A 5673-nucleotide genomic window follows, 5' to 3' on the forward strand; every position below is an offset into this window, starting at 1 on the left:
AAATATCACAACGTCGTTTTACGCGGATGAATATCTTTTTTCACGCGCGATGTCGCTTGTTTACCGGCGCTAAGGCATTCCTTACGTTGCTTCATATTGATATACAGATCCCATTTTTCATCGCCATTAACGATTCGGTAAAAAAAAGTCGTTACCTGTGTCTATGAGTTGAGCGGTGACGGAGTGAAGATTCTTCTCTATAGCAGTGTTGGAGTATTCCATTTTCCCTTCCAGTTCCTTTGACGTTTGATGAGAATTTTCATACAAAGGTTGGTTTAATCGCTCTTCATTGAACTCAACTGGACAACCAGAACGAGGTGTGTCTTTCAGGTCAAAAGTTTCATTTTTGAACTTGGTATACCAATCACGAGCGGTTCTTTCAGATATGGCACCCTCTCTATACATAGCACAGATGTACCGAGCAGCTTTTGCGGCCTTATAACCTTGATTAAAAGTAAAAAGATGTCAAGAATGTTCGTTTTTCTTAACTTGACATTCCATTTTAATGATCTGAAAATAATCAAAAATTAACTTAAAGTAACTACAAATAAAAACACAAAATAGATTCCAAAATTATTCAAAAATAGAATTCTTGAAAATAATAAATTTCAAAATTTAAAAATGCAATAAATTTCAAGATTAAAAAAAAAACGGTGGGAACTTAGTTGCCAACCCAATATATATATATACATATATATGTGCATGCGTATATAGATGTGTACGTATATGTGCGTATACTGTTATTTATGTCAGCATCTATATGCGTACATATATTTGTGTATGTGTATACGTATCCTCATTTTGAATAAGGACCCAGGATTGCAACAGATTGTGCTTCACGGTACCACAGAGTTTTAACACCCTGTCAAATAACCTCAGACATTTGCAAGGTGTAGATGGGGAAAGTCTCAAAAGGCACCTCATCTCTTAAATATAGAACAAGATCAAGGAGGTTTCGGAGATCTTCCTCTGGGTAGAGTGAAAAATATGTGCACTAGACTCCAGAGCCGTCTTCAGGTCGTGGTGGAGACTGAGGCCAGCTACTTTGAGTAAACTATTATATTCTAGTCGTAATCGTATTGATATTTTTTTTTTTAAATATAATTTTATTTTTGAATTGGCTGGCACCCTCTCCCAAAATTTCAGGACTTGTACCTAGAGTAGAAAAGAATATGCAAGATATATTATAGCTTATAAAATGGCGATATGCTCACATCGGGAAGGGATATAATCATAGATGGACAGGATCAAACACGAATTATAACTATATAGGAATTATATGAACATGAAAATATTTTTGCAAATGTCACAATTCCATGTTTATATTTTTCCTAAAATGTACAGACTATGTCGTGTGTTACAAAAATTAACTGTAGCTAATATCACGGTTAATGTTTATGGACACGCTCAATATATATATAAAGATTTGCCGTTGCGTTCCAACGCGTGAAAATGAACTGCCTGTTATTGAAAACGTGTAGATAGTGAAATAAATATGAAGAAAGTATTGGCACATTGTCAACATTCCCTTGGAGCTTGGGAGAATATTGGAGCAACACATACACATGAAATGTGTGAAAATCTATGAAATGATGTGACGTGTTCATTGTCTTTGAAATAAATTGATATATTCACACACACACACACGCACGAATGTATATATATATATATATATATATATATATATATATATATATAATGTTACGACATGCGTGTGTCTCAAAAGTAATGCAACGCAGTACAAGGATTACTCTTCGATATTTAATGCAGAGCAAGTCCATCAGAAATAACCACTTGTATAATATGAACATTTTAAATATCATATCGGATGTGAAGCGCATAAGAAATAGACATAGCAACGCAGATTTTATGACGAAAAATGTACTAGATAATATAGCATTGTAGATGGTAAGTTAAATCTCCCCACTCATACCGTATTGCCGTAGAAGAGGACATGTGTGAATCCATGATAATGTATTTTCTGAATGTTTCATTAGAAAATAATGCTGGAACGTCAATAAGGCTGTTTGTGTACTAGCACACCTCATTTTGTGGTTAACAGCAGCGTATCGTGAAAGAAGCTAATTTTAATGATTAGTTTTTGTGAGTAGATTAATGGAGTGTTGTATCACTCTTATACCACAACGACGCTTCTTAGGCAAACTTCGAGAATCCCTCAACATTGTTGCTATTTCAATGAGAAATGGAGATAATTATTTCACACACTAAGCGCAAAAATTGTTTACGATCGCTCCAGGGAAGGTAATATATACTTCGTACAGGGATGAGAAATGCTGGATATTTCCTTATCGATTACAAAGAGAGAGAGAGAGAGAGAGAGAGAGAGAGAGAGAGAGAGAGAGAGAGAGAGAGAGAGAGAGAGAGAGAGAGAGAGAGAGAGAGAGAGAGAGAGAGAGAGAGAAAGAGAAAGAGAGAGAGAGAGAGTGATAGCGGGGAATATGAGAATATACATTTCATCCACCGAAATAATTAAGTAGTTTAAGCATCTCCCCCACCTCTCTCTCTCTCTCTCTCTCGCTCTCTCTCTCTCTCTCTCTCTCTCGCTCTCTCTCTCTCTAACTCACACTCTATATATCTATATACGAACGATGTTGTACAATAAGTAATGGAAAACGAAAATGAAAGTGATTTTGCATAGAAGCAGATAAGCAAATTCCTGTAGTTTGTTTAGACGCTTCGAGAAACTCAGTTATTTATGTACTGCAGCACATTTTATGGCATATAACCGTGTTCGTCATTTCAAAATTATATTACTTGTGTAATATTTTAATATATCACCGCCTCACGAATAGTCAATAGTTGTTCGTGTATCTCGCCATTACATAATATGTCATCCAGTCAAGCAGATCAAAATTACCTCTTTTAATTAATTCCACCGAATTTTCCTTCAAATTAGCATTCTCATTTTTAGTCTTCGCCAAATGATATACGACTACGTAAACTTAGATTTTAAAGTGGAATATACTTTGACATCAATATTTTAATTGAAACCAATAAAAACATTTTATCCTAACGAAATTAGTTTTTGAAATTGGGTAGTAAAAGTGATTACGAGAATACTTTGACTAATACATTAATAATAGTTATTAGTACTTGATTAAATTATAACCATAATTAGGAGCAATGTTGTTTTAGAAACGAAAAGAGTAGACCTTAAATTATTAAGTCGTGTATAAAAAAAATGTTTTTTGAAAACTTTCCTTCCCAACGCTATCTCAAAGCTAATCAAAGAACGTGTTTGCTCATTTAAATTATGAGACCATTGTATTAGCCAGAAATTTAAAACGAATTAACCGATCTTTTAAGACAACATCAGGAACACGAAGTCAAACATTTTCTTCCTTTCATTTATTTCTTATGTTTATCATCAATTTGTCCTTTCATGTCTTTGAGTTGCTCTCAATGCCACCGTTTATCTTCTTATTTGTCTTCTTTTATTAATTTGTATTCTTTTATTAATTTTAATACCTTTGTTGCCTTTTCTTGCCAACCCCCAACGGTTTCTATATTTGAGAAGACAATCAGACAGATCTAGTACTTTCAATGTCTCTAATGAGAAATGGCAATACTGGAAAGAGACTAAATGTCTCTAAAGAGAAATGGGAATAGTGAAAAGAGATTTCTTTGAATAGATTCTGAGCAAAGCTACATTCACAAGGTGAATGAAGAAGAAGCAACTTCATAAAACATGAACAATCTGGAACAGCACTAGGCATAACAACTTCCATCTTATGCGAGACATATGCTTGATCTATCAATGTTAGCCGCTGTCGCTTTTCTATAATTATTGGTTTTCGAGTCACTGCTGCAGAAGTCGAAAGAGTTAAGTGGCATCTATTTCGACTGGGATACAGGAGGGCAGTGCCGGCGTATACGGACGAAATCCCTCTCTCAGTGTTGCTTGCCTCCGTATTGGAGAAAGTCGGCATCATTCTAGAAGAATGTGTGTCAGTTGCAGGGGCTAAAAATCAACGCCTTTACATCGGTGGGTTTGCGGTTGGGAGTTTGGAGAAACTGGTAGCTACCGTCGGACGCTGGGCTGAGGACCCATTAAACTGCTCGGATTCTGGCCTGTTCTCGACATTCAGGTGGGTACGAACTGGAACGGATTAGTATGTCATGGTTCCTAGTGAGCAGACACACTCTTAGGATGTGCCAGCTGCAATGATTAGTGGACGGCGGGTGTGTGTGGCCTCCGTTTGTGAGGCACGTCTTTCCGCAACTCCAGTTTGTGAGGCACCTTGCATCTAGAATGCCGTCAGGTGCTCACAGCCCTCTATTAGTCAGACGATGGGGTAGGTGGTGTTCTGTTTTAGCAACTTATAGAGGATTAGTGGAGAGGAAGTGTGGTGTCGTTCAGGCGTCGATGAAAACGAACTGATTAGTCTGTTCCGAAAGAATTCCGATTGAGAACAATCATAGATAGTTTCCAGATATTTTTGGCCTGGCAGTGCTCCCTGTTCAAGATAAACTCTACAGACACCTATGTGCTGTCATACGGGCCTGTCCGAGGTACACGCCGAGCGACGAAACCATTCTGCATGCATTCGTTCAGTGTCCGGGCATTGATAACTTGTGGGGTTATGTCAAACAGCTGCTCTCACGTGTTGGACGGATCCGTCTATGGGCCAAGAAGATACATATGATCGCTCCACTGTCCTCCTTTATTCGGGCAAGTAAGGCACTTTTCCTATGCCTGGTAGCTGTGGCGAAAAAGGTTGTCTGGTGCACGAGGCTGAAAGGCATGCGGACAGATACACTTCTTTTTGATAGAGGCTTCATCGACTTTTTCAAATGACAATTGAAAAGGAAAATTAGAGTGGAGAGAAAGAGGTGCTGTCCAGGAATGAATTTATTGAAAGGTGTGTTGAAGTTGCGAAAATAGGAAAAGTGGATGGTACCACTCTAACTGTGGACCTGTGAATAAGAGAAAGGGAATTGGACAGGGGACTTGCATTTGGTGTTCAGGGAGATCTTCGACAGCAGATTTTTTTCGATTATCTCTAGAGATCCTCCTGTACCAGTAACACCAAATAACCATGATCTTCTTTCTTGCTGTTTTATAATATGTATACTTCCATCCGCCGACAATGTATGTCTGTTCCTCTCACTCATCGCCCCGGAGGCAAATGAAAAAAAATAATGATTATTATTTTAATGGTATTATTTAAGTGATCAGCTGGCAGAATCGTATACGTGCTGAACAAAATGCTCAGCAGCATTTCATCCATCTTTATATACTGAGTTCAAAATATGCTTGTGTTGACTTAGCGATTAAATAGATATCAGTTGAGCACTGGGGTCGAAATAGTCAACCTACCCACTTCTCTTAAATTCCTCTCCTTGTGCTCAACACTGAAACCATTATTATTATTATTATTATTATTATTATTATTATTATTATTATTATTATTATTATTATTATTATTATTATTATTATTATTATTGTTCAGTAGTTTTATTTTTATAACGTGCTTTCACTTCACTACCGAGCGCAGCTCTGTGCGCCTTGGGTATGTGCTGTGGTTTGCTGTGGTGCTCTTATGTTTACTGTATTGAAAGTGTTTTGCGTAGAATGTGTGCAGTACCCAGTAGTGCAATTTTCTGTATGTTATATATATTTGTAAGTCCTGGTGTTTTTGTTATGTATTT

General features: G+C 37.0%; 1 long non-coding RNA gene across 1 annotated transcript in view; it reads right to left on the reverse strand.

Annotated features, from left to right (window-relative positions):
* LOC128247396 (uncharacterized) overlaps nucleotides 1-5673 on the reverse strand; it is a 90886-nt gene that overhangs the window by 26080 nt on the left and 59133 nt on the right. Inside the window, exon 2 of the long non-coding RNA XR_008263775.1 lies at nucleotides 156-510. This is a non-coding gene — a long non-coding RNA (uncharacterized LOC128247396). The remainder of the gene's footprint in view (nucleotides 1-155; nucleotides 511-5673) is intronic.

The sequence above is a fragment of the Octopus bimaculoides genome, chromosome 3 (assembly GCF_001194135.2).
Source record: "Octopus bimaculoides isolate UCB-OBI-ISO-001 chromosome 3, ASM119413v2, whole genome shotgun sequence".
Classification (NCBI taxonomy): Eukaryota; Metazoa; Mollusca; class Cephalopoda; order Octopoda; family Octopodidae; genus Octopus; species Octopus bimaculoides.